The sequence below is a fragment of the Monopterus albus genome, unplaced genomic scaffold, assembly GCF_001952655.1.
Source record: "Monopterus albus unplaced genomic scaffold, M_albus_1.0 scaffold74.1, whole genome shotgun sequence".
NCBI lineage: Eukaryota > Metazoa > Chordata > Actinopteri > Synbranchiformes > Synbranchidae > Monopterus > Monopterus albus.
The window spans coordinates 1,562,131-1,577,492 of record NW_018127954.1 but is presented as its reverse complement, the minus strand read 5'-3'; the positions used below and the strand labels follow the sequence as shown (position 1 = coordinate 1,577,492).

The following is a 15,362-nucleotide window of genomic DNA, read 5'->3' as shown; positions in this document are numbered from 1 at the left end:
TGAGCTGTGTTGGGTGTCCAAGTGCATACAACTCCATGATGCTCAGTCTTGGGCATGTTCCAAAAAAATGCATCGCTCCTGCTGCATCCACTGTTCTCAAGTATAACCTGTGCAAAAGAAAAAAGCACAAGTAGCTATGTTCAAGTGTGATGCACCAAACAGTCAAAGAGATGCTTGAGGGCTCCTTACCTGATATTTTAAGACTAAGTGTTTTTTCTGCCTTTTGACTCCTTACCTGGCCCCAAAGGAGTGGCACAAGAATTCCTATATGCCTAGACTGTCTGTTTATGTATAAATGGCAAATAAAAATCTTGACTTGACTTACCTGTTTGTTTTGACTGCTTGAGGCCAGTGTATCTTCCGCATTTGATATGTTGCTGGTTAATGATCAGATTACCGACCCATGATGCTACTGTCTGTGCTACGCTACCTGTTGGAATTAATTACACTACTTTGTGACCACCGGTTGGATTTACCGACCTTGGAGCCACTTGAAAGGAAGTGATGTTTCCACTATTCAGTGGGACTTAACAGCAAGTTTAAAGAGTCACGTTACATGCCTGTTAATGCCTTGTTTCTGTAACATTAGAGAGAATTGTTGTAAGGCTGCAGAAGTTACTATGTCTGCATTATGCCAGTTAAAATATGGGATTTCTCAATTACCTGCTTTGTTTAGAGTGTTACACATCTCTTTTCATCGGTGCATATACAATTGTTTACCTATCTATGGAGGAGAAATTCATATTAATTAATGCTGTCGTGGTTCGATGTGCTGTCCACTTTGGACACAACTCTGGAAACAGGAGCTGTGCAGCTTCATAAATTATCTTATCATTTTAAAGAAAAGGCTCTATGGCATTATCATTCTGAAATAATTACAGAATATTTGGATTTATGAGGGGTTCCAAGATAATCTAGAGGTACCCAAGATTAAACATTAAATGGCTAGAAATGAACAAAATGAACATGCCATGGGCACTTTAATGCAATCCTGTATGGTTATTTCCATGACACTTGTAGTACTCCACAGTCTCATAGAATAAAGAAACATAAATTGCGAGGGTTATATGAATTTCATGAATGCAATCTATGTATTCCAGTTTGGAAAATATATATTTATCACAAGACTGGTGTTAAACTGTATGTAATTCTACTGTATATTACAGCTGTCTCACACCCACTCATACAGACATGCTACTTATGCACTCAGTCTACCTTGCATACTAACATTAGCACTGATCTTTACAGGGTGTTTTCTGTGCAGCTCAGGCCCAGCTGGGTCCAGGGTTTCTTGGCCTCACCACAGAGTGCTTCATTATATATAAGCATTGATCTTGTGGCCCTCCCTTGTGTGATAATCACTTTTCTGTTAACGAGTAAAGAGTTTTGGGTGATTAGCCAGCTGTAAGCTGTCTGCATGAAACACTGACCTCATGGCACTCAGCTCACACTCCATTGGACTAATTAGCCTGTAAATCTTTTAGGATTCTGCTGGTGACAGTCAGTGTCCACTCCACCCTTTGGGGAGCTGCATTGCTGCTTGGCCCAAGACATCACCATGAAAATAAAATGCCAGCAGGAATTTTTTTGGGTTTCATGTGTATGTGGTTGTATGTGATCAGTGAATCAGTCTAATAGCAAAAAAAAATAAATAAATAAATAAATAAAATTCCCACAGTCTCCTTTCCGCACTTCTCTGCAAGCAGTTTCTCACTTCTGTGCACTTTTGGATGGAACAATGAATAAAGTGCCAGGCCAAAAACATAAGCAGATAAAATTCAGTTTCTGCTTTATCATAAACACAGAAAAAAACATCTTTTTAATCTTCTAATGCTGTCATTTTTATCCCTCATATATTTGCTCATAATTCCTGTCCTTATTATCAATTGGTTCCCATGGCAACAGACTTTAGAGCCTCTCCATTAAAGAATTTACAAAGCATGTTATGGCCTCTGTATAGCTCAGAGCCCTGTGCTCATAGTAACATCTAGGCACACTATCCAGAGTTTATGATGATACTACAATGAAATCCATGTGTATTGGATATCCAACAGCAATAGCTAGAAGTGTACCAACAGTTGCCAGTTACATATTATTAAATTCTGGTGGCCATGTAGTGGGAATATTGGGTGACTGGCCAATCATTTAGGTTCAGACTAAAATATTGACTACTTGAGGGACTGATAAAAATGACACACTTTAAGCTGATGTGACATTGTGGACATTCTTGGCTCCCAGTGGATGAATCTTGCTGGTGAACCCCTGATTTATACTGTAGCACTGCTATAAGTTTGGCATTTTTGTTTTTTTGTTTTTTTAGAGAAATAGAACTGAGAAAATAGAGAATACAAATATGTCAGTTTTGACCGGCTGCACCTGCCTCCGTCACCTTCCTCTCTTTGATTTCAGTTTCGGATCACGTCACATTCCACACATTCCCCAATCATCACCAGGTGCATTCAATTAGTCCTTCACCTTATTTATACCCTGCTCACATACCACTCCCTTGTCAGTTTGTCTTAGCTCCCATGCAGACAACCAGCGCCACTTTGACTGTCTCCTCTTTGTATATACTATTGTTTTTGTTTGTTTTTGTACCACCCGTCCATACCTTGGATTTGTTCCTGCCTTCCCTGGTTCCTCGTTTCACCTCACTTGCTCCTCCTCAACACCGTAACCACGGACCACCATCCCTGGACCATACACCTCCCTGCCTTTCCAGTCTCCACCAACAAGGTCCTACAAACTGCCTTTTTTCACCACCATCCTCTACTCCAAGGGTGTCAAACTCAAATACACAGTGGGCCAAAATTAAGAACCGGGACAAAGTTGTGGGCCAGGCTCTGTATTTATTGAAATGCTGAATAAAATTGGGCATGCTTTTCCTTCTCTCCAGATATATAATACTAAACTTTTTCATATGGAAACAAACAAGTTGCTTGAATTTGGAACAAGCAAAGCTTAATCTTCTAAACACATGAGAAATCAAAATTTAAAAAATCAAAATAAAAAACACATCAGTGGCATTCGTTTCTTATTGTTCTGTGAACATTTTCTGCCATGAAACCAGACTTCTTATCATCTCCTCTACCTTCTGGAGCTATTGCCCCATGTCCAGGTCCTTGTACTTGTCTTTCGTTTCATAGTGTGTTCATATGTTATATTCTTTCGTTACAGCTCCACACACAATACAAACAGGTCTGTTCTTTTCATTAATGAACAGATAATCTTCCTCCCACCTGTCTTGAAAGCTCCTGTTTTCCATCTTTTGTTTGGCCATTTTTGGAAAGGGTGGATTAAATTTGCCCAAGGTGACTGGTAGCATCAGGTCACTAATGTCAACAGAAGGTGCTTGCGGGTCTTGATTGACGCACCAATGCACTAGCAAAGCATCCTGGGATTTGCAGTATTAGCGGTGCATGCGATATATACTGGCGGGCCAGCTCTAATAAACATTTGAAATTATCTCGCGTGCCAAATGTACTTACACCATGGGCCAGGTTTGGCCCGCGGGCCTGAGTTTGACATATATTCTCTACTTTGTCTCCACAGCGGGCTTCACCTCAACCGGCCAGCCAGTGAGTGACCTGTTCTGTTTCTGCAGCTCGGCCCAGCTTCTCCATATTCCAATAGTGACAGTACCGTACTGATCGACACCCGGTTCCATAGATTATATATTTTCAGTATTCGTGCCTTTTTGCCAATTCACTTGTAAATATCTGTACAGCACTCAGTAAACCTGCTTGCACCGAAGTCAGTCCTCTGGGTCCGTTCTTTTCTTTTTGCTCACTCACCCTCCCCTGTGTGAGCGACTCTATTAGAATTTTAATAGACATTTTATACAGATATCAGTGCCATCATCAGGCCCAAATTTAGGTTTGCAAATACTTTGTTTTTTTTACACAACACCTGCAAAATAAATGCCATTTCTATCAACATTAACTTTACTTTGTGTTTAGTGCTAATGAGTAAAGGATAGTATGCTAACAAACTAAACTAAGATGTTACTCTGAACATATCAGCATGCTATCATTAGCCTTTTGCACAGCAAGACAGTGTTGTTAGTGTTAAAAATTATTCTACTGGCTTCATTTTTATGTTTTTAGAAAAATATGGTGATGAGAGTTAGTGCAATCTTTGGACTATTTGAGCCCATATACAGACCCTCCTCCTGACACTGGAAATAGTCAAATTCTACATGCAAGGGCTTTAAAATACATCATTTTAATTTGTAGATGAGTCCCAGTTTGTTCTGCCTCTTCTGAAAATGCTGATTAATAAAGCAATATTGATGCCAGCCATTACTGGATAGATTATAGATTATTATGAAATCTGGAACAGATATTCATAGTCTCAAGAGCCCCCAGCACCTGATCTGATCTGTGTAAAAGATGTGCATGACATAACATCAGAAAGGCACCAAGCCCAGACGATGTGACCCACTTCTACCTGTAAGCTTGTGCTGATCAGCTGGTCCCCATCTTCACACTTCTCTTCAACAGATCTCTGGAGGTGTGTGAAGTCCCCTCCTGATTCAAACGCTCCACCATCATTCATGTTCCAGATCTGTCGCCCTGACATCTGTAGTTATAAAGTCCTTTGAGAAACTGATGTTGGCCCACCTGAAGGATATCACAGACCCCCAGCTGGAACCCCTGCAGTTTATCTACCAGGCAAATAGGTCAGTGGATGATGCAGTCAATGTGGCACTGCATTACACCTCAGCAGTAGAGACCTTCATGTTGCTGGGCTCCACTGTCTCCCAGGACCTGAAGTGGACATCCAACATCAGGACCATCACTAAGAAGTCACATCCAGCTTAGGTAGTTCAACCTGCCCCAGGTGATGCGGATACAGTTCTACAGAGGAATCATTGACTCTGTTCTCTGCACCTCCATCACTGTCTGGTTTGGTTCAGCAAACAAACAGGACAGGAACAGACTCCAGTGAACAGTCAGGACTGCAGAAAGAACCATCGGTGACAGACTGCCCTCCATGGAGGACCTGTACACCTCATGGGGCAAAAGGAGGGCGAAGAAGATTTCTGCAATCCCCTCACACCCTGTACACAAACTGTTTAAACTCCTCCCCTCTGGATGATGCTACAGGTCACTGTATGCCAAAACAACCAGGCACTGAAATATGCTGTAATTAAGTAAGTAAATAAATGTGTGGGAAAAAACTCCATCAAAACTGTGTGTATATACAGTTATAGCCAAAAATATTGGAACCCCTGCATTTCTGTCAGATAACACACTACTTCTCCCAGAAAACTGTTCCACACAAAGTCTGTGATATTCTCATGTTTATTTCTTTGTTTTGACTGCTTGAGGCCAGTGTGTATGTTGCGTGTGATGTGTTGTGGGTTGGCAAGAAGATTCCATAAATCCATGATGTTGTTATTGGTGGGAGGCTGCCGGTTGTAAATGTATGCGGTCACCTATGATGTGAGGGATTTGTGGGGTAAGACACAACAATCACCGGTTGGATTTGGATGAAAAACACACTTTGCATGTATGTTAATATGTTGTTTCTGTATCATTAGACAGAATAGTTGTAAGGCTGAAGAAGTTATTATGTCTGCATTATGCCAGTTAAAATATGGGGTTTCTCAATTACCCGCTTTTCATTGGTACATATACCATTTTTTACCTATCTATGGAGGAGAAATTCAAATTAATTTATGCTGTTGCGGTTCATTGTGCTTTCCATTTTTATATTCTGGCTCAAACATGTCATGTAGGATTTGACACTGCGTTTCCCCTGTTCAAAACTTGGTTTCATGTAGTTACTTCATTACTCTAACCACACTCAGTGGTTGTGGTTAGAGTAATGTTAGGATTCATGTTAGGGGAAAAACATCTCAATGGGGAAACAAATTTTGACACAACACCAGCAGCAGGAGTTATGCGTGTTCATGACCTGTCCTCTCATTTTTAGGAAGAGGCTCTCTGGTTTTGTCTTTCTGAAATAATTACAAACTATTTGGAGTAATGATGAGTGCAAAGCCCAAGATTAAACATTAAATGGCTGGAAATGGGCAAAATGAGCATGATATGGACTCTAAGTAACATTTTGAATGTAGGATTGTTACTTGTAACAGAGCAATTTTAGACTGCTGTATTACTACTTTTACTTAAGGGATTTGAATACTTCCACCACTGGTTGATGGTGACCTTGGGAGCTGAACAGAGAATTGAAACAGCAGAGAATACTGCAGGATAAACTGACAGACATCTATATTTTTGGCTTAAAGGAAGAAGTAGAGGGTGGCTCTGTCCTACAGTTTTTTGAAAATCAAGTTTTCCCCCATGACAGAAACTGAACTGCAGAACCGGCGGGTACACCAGTAGCTGACAAAGCCCCAAGATCCATTGTGATGAACTTTCTTCAATACACAATAAAACACACTGTACAGAGGGAAGCCTGGAAAAAGAAAATCCAGCACGAAGGCCGGAGGGTGTTTACTGATCACAACTATGCCACGGAGATAATCCAGGAATGAAAATAATATACTGGCATTATTTTATTATTACAACCATCCATTTTTTTTATCAAGCTGTCTTATTTACCCATTCATTTTTCTCCATTTACAAACTAGAGGTTGTATTAGGGGATGATCCACCCTGTCCCCAGCAGCTGGGGTCACTCTTGAGGTCTTTCTGGGGGGAACAGCATAGGGGAGGAAGGCCAGGTCACTGTTTCCTTTGCCTTAACTACACATAGCATCACTGGACTGCTGACACCCTCTTAGACAAGCTCCCTCCTCAGGGTCTGAGAGCTGTTTATGAGGGAAACACACCACACATTGGGTCAGGTCTCTCCTGTCAAGGTCAGGGGCTGACCCTGAGCTGTTTGTCCCAGCAATCAACTTTAAACATAAACCATGACAAACAGGAAACAAAGGGAAGGTTTAACTTAACCATAACACAAGGACACTGCTGTCCTGCTGCCCTGGACAACCTCACCCTGCTGAGCTGCTCCGGAGCTCCCCAAGTGTTGGCCTTACCTGGTACTGGTGGTTTACCTACCCCCCCTGAATTTCTTAATTTATTTGGTTTAATTTTATTTTTCTTTAATATGTACTGAATATCAGTCTGCACAGAGTTGGATACACCCACACTACACACTTTCACACACACAAACTAAATGTAATAATTCCTTTATCTCTTTTGTTAATGGCTGTTGTCTCATCTTCTATGTTATGTCCTTTGTCCTGTAAATGTATTATTTCATGTTGCAATAAAAAAAAAATATACTGGCATCAATAAAGTCCTAAAAGAGAGGGGAAAACACTTCCAGACACCTTCAGCCAGTATCCACTGGGAAGCTGGCCTGAGGACATATGAGCGCGTACAGGAAGCAACAGCTGAGTGGATTTGATGTGGAGACAGAGGAGCAACAGAGCCAGGACAGGTATGGAAGATCAACTCCAGAAGTCACTGCTGTGGAGGTGAGTTAGAAATTTGGATGACACTGGTGAGAGGACCAAATTAAAGTTGCAAAAATATCAAAGGAAGTAACCAATATGGCAGATATGTGAAAGTATGGCAGGTATGGTAAAGACATGGAAGACAACTGTTTTTTATTTTGATATTGAATATACTTTGTCAACTGGTCCCTATAGTTTGTTCTTCTTTCTTATGGTTGATTGGCACATATGTGTAAACATTTCATTAAGAATGATGGGTAAAAACCTTTGGACAGAAAGACTGATCTTCTCTGGAGAGGGTCCTCATGCTACATGGGATATCCCCCTTAACCCAAGAATGTGTAATGGGAGGGTAGCACCTACTTTTGGAAGTCCAAGTGTTTTGTTTTTTTTTTGTTTAGTACAGAGTTGTTCAGTGTTAACAGCATTATTAGTGGTTGCCATGGTTACAGGGTGTTTTAATGAAACTAGAAGAACAGACCAAAAAAAGATGACTAACATTACACTGGAGTCAATGAATGTGAATGGGCTAAATTGCCCTATTAAAAAAAAAAACAAGAATAAGAAAAAATAATGCCCAAATTATCTTCACCCAGGAAACACCTATCTAGAGAGGAACATAAGAAAGAAATTTAGGAATACATTTTATTGTCAGAGTCATAAGAGAATAGTAGCAACACGTATGCACAGTTCAATCAAATATGAATGCTTAAAGGAAACCAAGGACAAGGAGAGGCATTACATTATTGTTTGTCAGGGTTATGCTTTGCTCCCTGTCTTTCTGTGTTTCTCTCTCTCTCTCCCGCCTTCCCTCTGCAGATGCTGGCATCTCAGGAATGCACCTCACCTGCGGCAGATTACCTTGATGAGCTGTTGGCCTACTTAACCACCACTCTAACACTAATTCACCATTGGTTCGTTGTCGTACCTACCTAGACCACGAAGTTTTGGCTCCTACAAAGCTGCAAGTAAAACCGTTACTTTTAATACTGCACTCTCTGCTGAGATCTTTACCTGCTGTATGGAATCCTGCCTCCAACATCGTGTGCTGTAGTGCACATTGCACTTGCTCCTGTCTCATTTTCAACTTCTATCAACCATCTGACACCATGCTGTCTAGGCCAGCTTCTCTGCAGCAACGGTCTCAACTCACCTCAGCTCATCACTCGACTCAGCAGTGGATCTCCAGCAGCTTGTCTCTCTGGCATCATCATGTCTGGGCCAGCCGATCTGCAGTCTTTCTCTACTCACCTCAGCTCGACTCAGCAACCCGTCTACAACAACTCATCTCTCCGGTGTCACTCCACCGGGTTCATCCCCAAGACTGTGCTCTACCTGAGGTCTGATCCACCATCACCAGCCCGGTACAGACTGACTTCCCCTGTCAGCTGCCAGTACATCATCACTACATCAGTACTATATCCCATCCGACTCTGTTGTTGCAAGAAAACATTGTTCTCTTACCGATTTCTATAGTTCGGGTCCTGCTCTATCTCTTTCTCTCTCTCCTCTGGGCTCGAGAGAGGGAGAACGTAACATTGTTAAAGGGAAATTGGAAAATGAGAAGGTTTTATTATGATTTTATTAGTAAATGGGTAAAAATGTATGATATGACATGGTGGAAAATAATATTGATGTAACTGATATGTAAAACACAAGGACATTGGATCAGTACCCTCCCTTTTTTGGACTCCTAGGACCATGGCCACACTGTTACTGTCACACCCCCTTTTTGACAATGTAAAAAATGAAGGGAAATATACTGTGATTTATAAATGTATTGAGTAATACAGTGGTGTGAAAAAGTGTTTGCCCCCTTACTGATTTCTTATCTTTTTGCATGTTTGTCACACTGTAATGTTTCAGATCGTCAAACAAATTTATATATTAGTCAAAGATAACACAAGTAAACACATCATGCAGTTTTTAAATGAAGGTTTTTATTATTAAGGGAAAACAAAATCCAAAACTATAGAGCCCTGTGTGAACAAGTGTTTGCCCCCCTGTCAAAACACTGGTTTATCGCACCTGAGTTCAATTTCTCTTGCCACACCTGTTCGCAATCAAGAAATCACTTAAATAGGACCTGCCTGACAAAGTGAAGTAGACCAAAAGATCCTCAAAAGCTAGACATCATGCCGAGATCCAAAGAAATTCAAAAACAAATGAGAAAGAGAATAATGGAGCTCTATCAGTCCGGAAAAGGTTATAAAGCCATTTCTAAAGCTTGGGGACTGCAGCGAACCACAGTGAGAGCCATTATCCACAAATGGCGAAAACATGGAACAGTGGAGAACCTTCCCAGGAGTGGCCAGCCGACCAAAATTACCCCAAGAGCGCAGCGACAACTCATCCAAGAGGTCACAAAAGACCCCACAACAACATCCAAAGAACTGCAGGCCTCACTTGCCTCAGTTAAGCTGAGTGTTCATGACTCCACCATAAGAAAGAGACTGGGCAAAAATGGTTTGCATGGCAGAGTTCCAAGACGAAAACCACTGCTGAGCAAAAAGAACATAAAGGCTCGTCTCAGTTTTGCCAGAAAACATCTTGATGATCCCCAAGACTTTTGGGATAATACTCTGTGGACAGACGAGACAAAAGTTGAACTTTTTGGAAGGTGTGTGTCCCATTATGTGTGGCGTAAAAGTAACACCGCATTTCAGAAAAAGAACATCATACCAACAGTAAAATATGGTGGTGGTAGTGGGATGGTCTGGGGCTGTTTTGCTGCTTCAGGCCCTGGAAGACTTGCTGTGATAAATGGAACCATGAATTCTGCTGTGTACCAAAATATCCTGAAGGAGAATGTCCGGCCATCCGTTTGTGACCTCAAGCTGAAGCGAACTTGGGTTCTGCAGCAGGACAATGATCCAAAGCACACCAGCAAGTCCACTTTGGCTCAAGGCAGAAAGATTATTGGACAAGTATGGCAACATTAGGACTGAAGGTGGTGGAAGATTTGACAGAGAAGCAGATGACAAAAAAAGATCAGAAAGAATATGAATGAAGAGATCTTTGAGTTATGTGTAAATTAATCTAAATAAATTTAGATAAGACCATTTCCATTTTTCATCAGCTAGTGATATGTTTTTCTAAATGTCACATTCTGTGCATCCCATCAATAAGCCACATCTTTGTACTGTGTAGCATGCTCCTTCATTATCTATAATGAAATTAATTTTGACTCAATTCCATATAAACTAGTGATGAGCGGATTGAGCATGAAATATCAATACCTCTGATCCCTCTGATTCCTGTTTTGTTATCAATTCTCAAATTAAAAGATCAATATCTACACTCTGTCATTTGGGGCAATTTTATATCTTATCATCTACAGGGGCACAATGTAAATCAACTACACTGTCACCAGGACAATTTAAATAATACCTGGTTGATAGGAACTGTTTCTCCTTCCACCTATCAGTCATATGCAAGCTATAGCTTTGTAAATGCACAAACTACTGAGAATCAGAATAAGAAAACCATATCTCCACAGGGAAACACACTGTGTGATAGTTGCATAATTATACAAGAAATACAATATAAAAATATATATACTGGTGTGGGCAGCACGCTGACAGGATGGGTAGCATCGTTGCCTCATAACAAGAAGGTTCCGGGTTTGCGACCTTTCTGTTGCATGTTCTCCCTCTGTTTGCGTGGGTTCTCTCCAGGTGCTCCAGCTTCTTCCCACACACCAAAGACATGCAGCTTAGGTTGATTGGTGACTAAATTGCCCATAGGAGTGAATGTGTGTGTGTGTGGTTGTTCATCTGCATGTTGGCTCTGCGATGGACCGACCTGTCCAGGGTGTACCCTGCCTTTCATTCAATGCCGGCTGGGATTGGCTCCAGCCCCCCCACGACCCCGACTGGGACTAAACGGTATAGAAAATGAGATGAGATATACTGGTGTGCATAATCTCGAATCTCATGGTAGCAGAGTAGATGGGTGTGGTTTCCCTGTTTACCAAGAGGAGGCACTATGGTAAACACAGCTTTTAATAGGGGAAAGCATAACGATACAACACTGGCACAGGAACACAGCTAGTGTCATTTGTGGTTGCCGGGAGGATGGATGTAAACACCAACCAATTTGGCATGTGAAAGCTTTCTGGATATACTGTATGAAATAACCAGCTTCTCATAGACACTAATAAAAGACACTTGAGACTCTGGGTAAGTTTAAGGGATATATTTTGGGGATAAATGAAATGACAGAGCAGCTCCTGGGACTGGTGAAGATGGCTATGGTGTTCAGAAGCCTCTGAAACCACCAGGGTCTGCAAATGGTCTACGCACAGGTGCCCTGTCAGACACAGACAATGAGTGAAAAGGTGTCTTCTGTTGTTTTCACAGAGGGAGAGGGAAGCCTTTGAAAATGGCTTGCTTACTGAATGCCCTCACGAAGCAGTTCGTCATCAGTAGTTGGCAGGATCGGACCACAGGACTGCAGGAGCGGTGAACCCGCAGGAGGAAGACATCATACAAGTAAGAAAATACTACGGTGAAACTGCAGTGAGCAGCAGGCTGAAAACACAGGGAGGTGAGGTAGGTATAATTCCCACAGGAGGACAAAGTGGTGGAGTGGCCAGAAAATGGCAGACTAGGATGTTCTGGAAAGCCAGGAGAAGTCAGCAGGTCAGTTTCAAGTAAAAATACAGAAGTCATGCACAGTGGTAAGTGTCCACAGGCCCAGAGTAAAAACTGGAAATACTTTAATGAATAGTATCAGGTCGGAGGCAAAAAAGCCTCAGCGAGAACAAAAAAAGCACTGAGCTCAAAAAACAACAACAACAACAACAACAAAAAACAGGAGAGCAAAAACACAGAGGCAACAGTGCACAGCAAAAATCCAATGGTCAAAATAAAGGCTAGAGTTCAGGCAACCAGGGCAGAGACTTACAAAATCGACAGGAGAGAGAGAGAGAGAGTCAAAACTGGTGAAGCAGAGGCTGGGAAACAGGTACAAAGCAATCAGGATCGAAAGACAGTTCAACTGCATTGCAAGACGGCTAGTTACAATCTAGTGACTGGAGAGGGGACACTAAGCAACTTAAACCACAGGTGAGTGAAATTACCCAGGTGTCACAGCTCAGCAGCAATCAGCCCCAGCAGCCAGAGATGAAAAGCAACAGGTCCTTAAATATCTCCTCTTCTCAGTCAGTTTTTTTGCCTCATCGTTTTTTGTACAAAGTATCAGTATTGGTATCGGTATACCAGCCTGGGTTTTACTTGGTATTGGATTGGATGGGAAATACTGTAAGTGGTATCACTAATATATACCATGCTGCTGCTGGAAACATTTAGTAAAGGGGCGGCTGTGGCTCAGGAGGTAGAGCAGTCATCCCCTAACTGGAAGGTTGGCAGTTTGATTCTCATTCTCCTCAGTCCACATAAGTCCTTGGGCAAGACACTGAACCCCAGGTCACTCCCAATGGCCAGGTCAGCACCTTGAAGAAACAGTGCCACCATCTGTCTGTGTGTGTGTGAGCTGGCACTGCAGATGGCTGCCTCAGTTCTGTACCAGAGATAAATTCCTTGTGTGTGTAACATACTTGGCCAATAAAAGTGATTAAAACACACAGGGTAGGGAAGTCAAAACATATGTTCATTTTATTTAATTACAGAAAGAAAAACTAATCAAAATAGCATGTCTTATTCTTAAGAACTCCAGTGAAAAGCATATGAAAATCTAATGAACCTGCTGGTCAAGTTTCAGCACAGTCAGTATATTGATATAGCCCTCAAAACCCTGCACTGATTTAACCTTTGTAGCTTACATTTTACAGTGAGTCAACTTCTTGGCGACCACTTTTCCATTCTCTGTGTTGCAATAGTGCAGTCACCATGGGAACTAGCTACATCAATACCATCTGTATAATTAGTCTTCCCAATACTCTGACTTTAAAGAGAGGAAGACAGAAAGATGAGTGAGAAACAGGAAGGGGAAAGGGAGATGATAGAGGAGAGAAAAAAGAGGCCTTGGCGACACATGACATCTCTCACTCATTATACTGGACATGATGGAGAAGAAAAGAAAGCTGCAAAGATAGAGCAGAAAGAGAAGGGTTTCAAAATGTGACAGTGAGCATGCATGACAAAATGAAAGAGTTTTTTTTTGTCAATATAAAATCCTACCTATATTAAACTATATTTAAAAATCCAAATAACCAAATGGTGTGTTGATATTTAATAAGAGCTTACAGCTCGGGATCAAAGGAAGTAGGGTTTAGTACCAAGTAGGGTTGAGGGTTTCCACCTCCTGCCTGCAGCTAGCCCTCTGGTGTGGCCAACCTGGAGTTGAACATGTTCAAAACTGGAGAGGGCAGTGGACCTAACTCCCCCAACACTGATTTAGCTGTATAATGTAAACACTGAATCTGTGAATCTGTTCTCTGCCCAATCATAAACATCTGGTTTGGTTCGGCCACTTAACAAGCCAAGAACAAACTACAACAAAAGTCAGGACTGCAGAAAAGATCACTGGTGCCCATCTGTCATAGCCCTTCCCTCTGCTCTTTCTGGACTTCTCTGCAGATCATCATTCCCTACCCAGTCTGCAAAGGTACACCTCATGTCTCACATAAGGGCTGTGGTCACCCACACTTGCATTTTAGTCTCTCCCATGTAAGATGCAAGGAAAACATTTGAGGAAAATGTGAGATGAGAGGACTTGAGGAAACATGTTAATAATGACATGAGACATCTTTTCTTCAGATCCTTCATCTAAAGTGTCCATACAACAACTAATTTCAGATGAAGGGACGTGTCAGTTCACAAAAAACGCCCGTGAATGATGGTCTCATGTATCCTCTGTCATGGCTCCTCCAGCACCATCCTCAGTCCTCACAGCTGATATAAGAGACCTGGAATGTCCTATGTCCTGGAAATTGTTCTGGTCGACCAAGGACGTAGGAATGATCTTATAAGAGACATGAGATATCCCCCAAATATCTCTGTGTTTTCCCTTTGATTCTGCCCTACATGCCTGCCCTACATGTTGCCCATTCCTGACTCTGTCTCCACTTCCTTGATGATCTCCCTCAGTATACAAGGGTGTCTTTTCTTTAACAGATGGTCTGTCATGCTCACCATAGCCTTGTGCTTCCATTCTCAGGATTCTCGCTACATGATTGTTTCTTGTTGCCCTTAGTTTACCTGTTTAGCTAGATGTTGGTGGCCAGGGCTCCAGGGGGTCTTTGAAGGTCTTACTGGTCCTGGGGTATAGACCCAGTATGACAGACAGTTCCATTTGCTCTTTTAACTGACTCATGCATCCTGTGTGCATGGGACAGAGGAAGGGATTAAAGAAGACAGAAAGCAAAGAGAGAAAGAGAGAGGTGGTGAAAAAGACAAATCTATGATGGTTAAAAAAGAAAGAAAAAAGTACCAATTTTACGTGCTTTTGTCACAAATCCAGCAATGGTCTGAATATTGGTTTCAAATCATTCCAGACTGTTGGTATTTGGGGAATGAGTGTGGTGTCAAATTTGGAAAACATGGCACATTTTAGTCTCTAAAAATTCAACATAAAAACCATGGCCTCAGCTGCCAAACCCCACTGAAACACTGAAATGGCAATTTACGGTGTTTGTTTCAGTTTTCAAACAGGAATGAAAACAAAAACAAGAAAGAATGGCTGATTAAATCAAAAACAAACAAAATACAGGCCTTCTTTACAGTTACTAGGTTAGCAGTCTTATGCAGAGAAATTTAAAACCAACAGCATGTGGAGAGTAATCTGTATCCATTCTGTCACAACGTCTGTATATATGCCTGTTCACTCCACACAACACCCAACATTCAGGTGGTCACGATATATAAACATATTTGCAGACTTTAAGTATGTTCCAAAATTTTGGACTCTTTATTTATATTAAATTAAATTAGGGTATGATAACACTCAAAAAGAAGTGTATTCATAC

The 15,362-nt window shown here is 41.5% G+C and overlaps 1 long non-coding RNA gene across 1 annotated transcript; it reads right to left on the bottom strand.

Moving 5' to 3' along the window:
• Positions 1 to 11,638: 11,638 nt before the first annotated feature.
• LOC109963404 (uncharacterized) lies at positions 11,639 to 12,471 on the bottom strand. Its single transcript, XR_002275398.1, has 3 exons — positions 12,341 to 12,471; positions 11,829 to 12,050; positions 11,639 to 11,743 (listed from the first exon to the last, which is right to left on the bottom strand). It is a non-coding gene; the product is annotated as an uncharacterized LOC109963404 (long non-coding RNA).
• Positions 12,472 to 15,362: the final 2,891 nt, after the last annotated feature.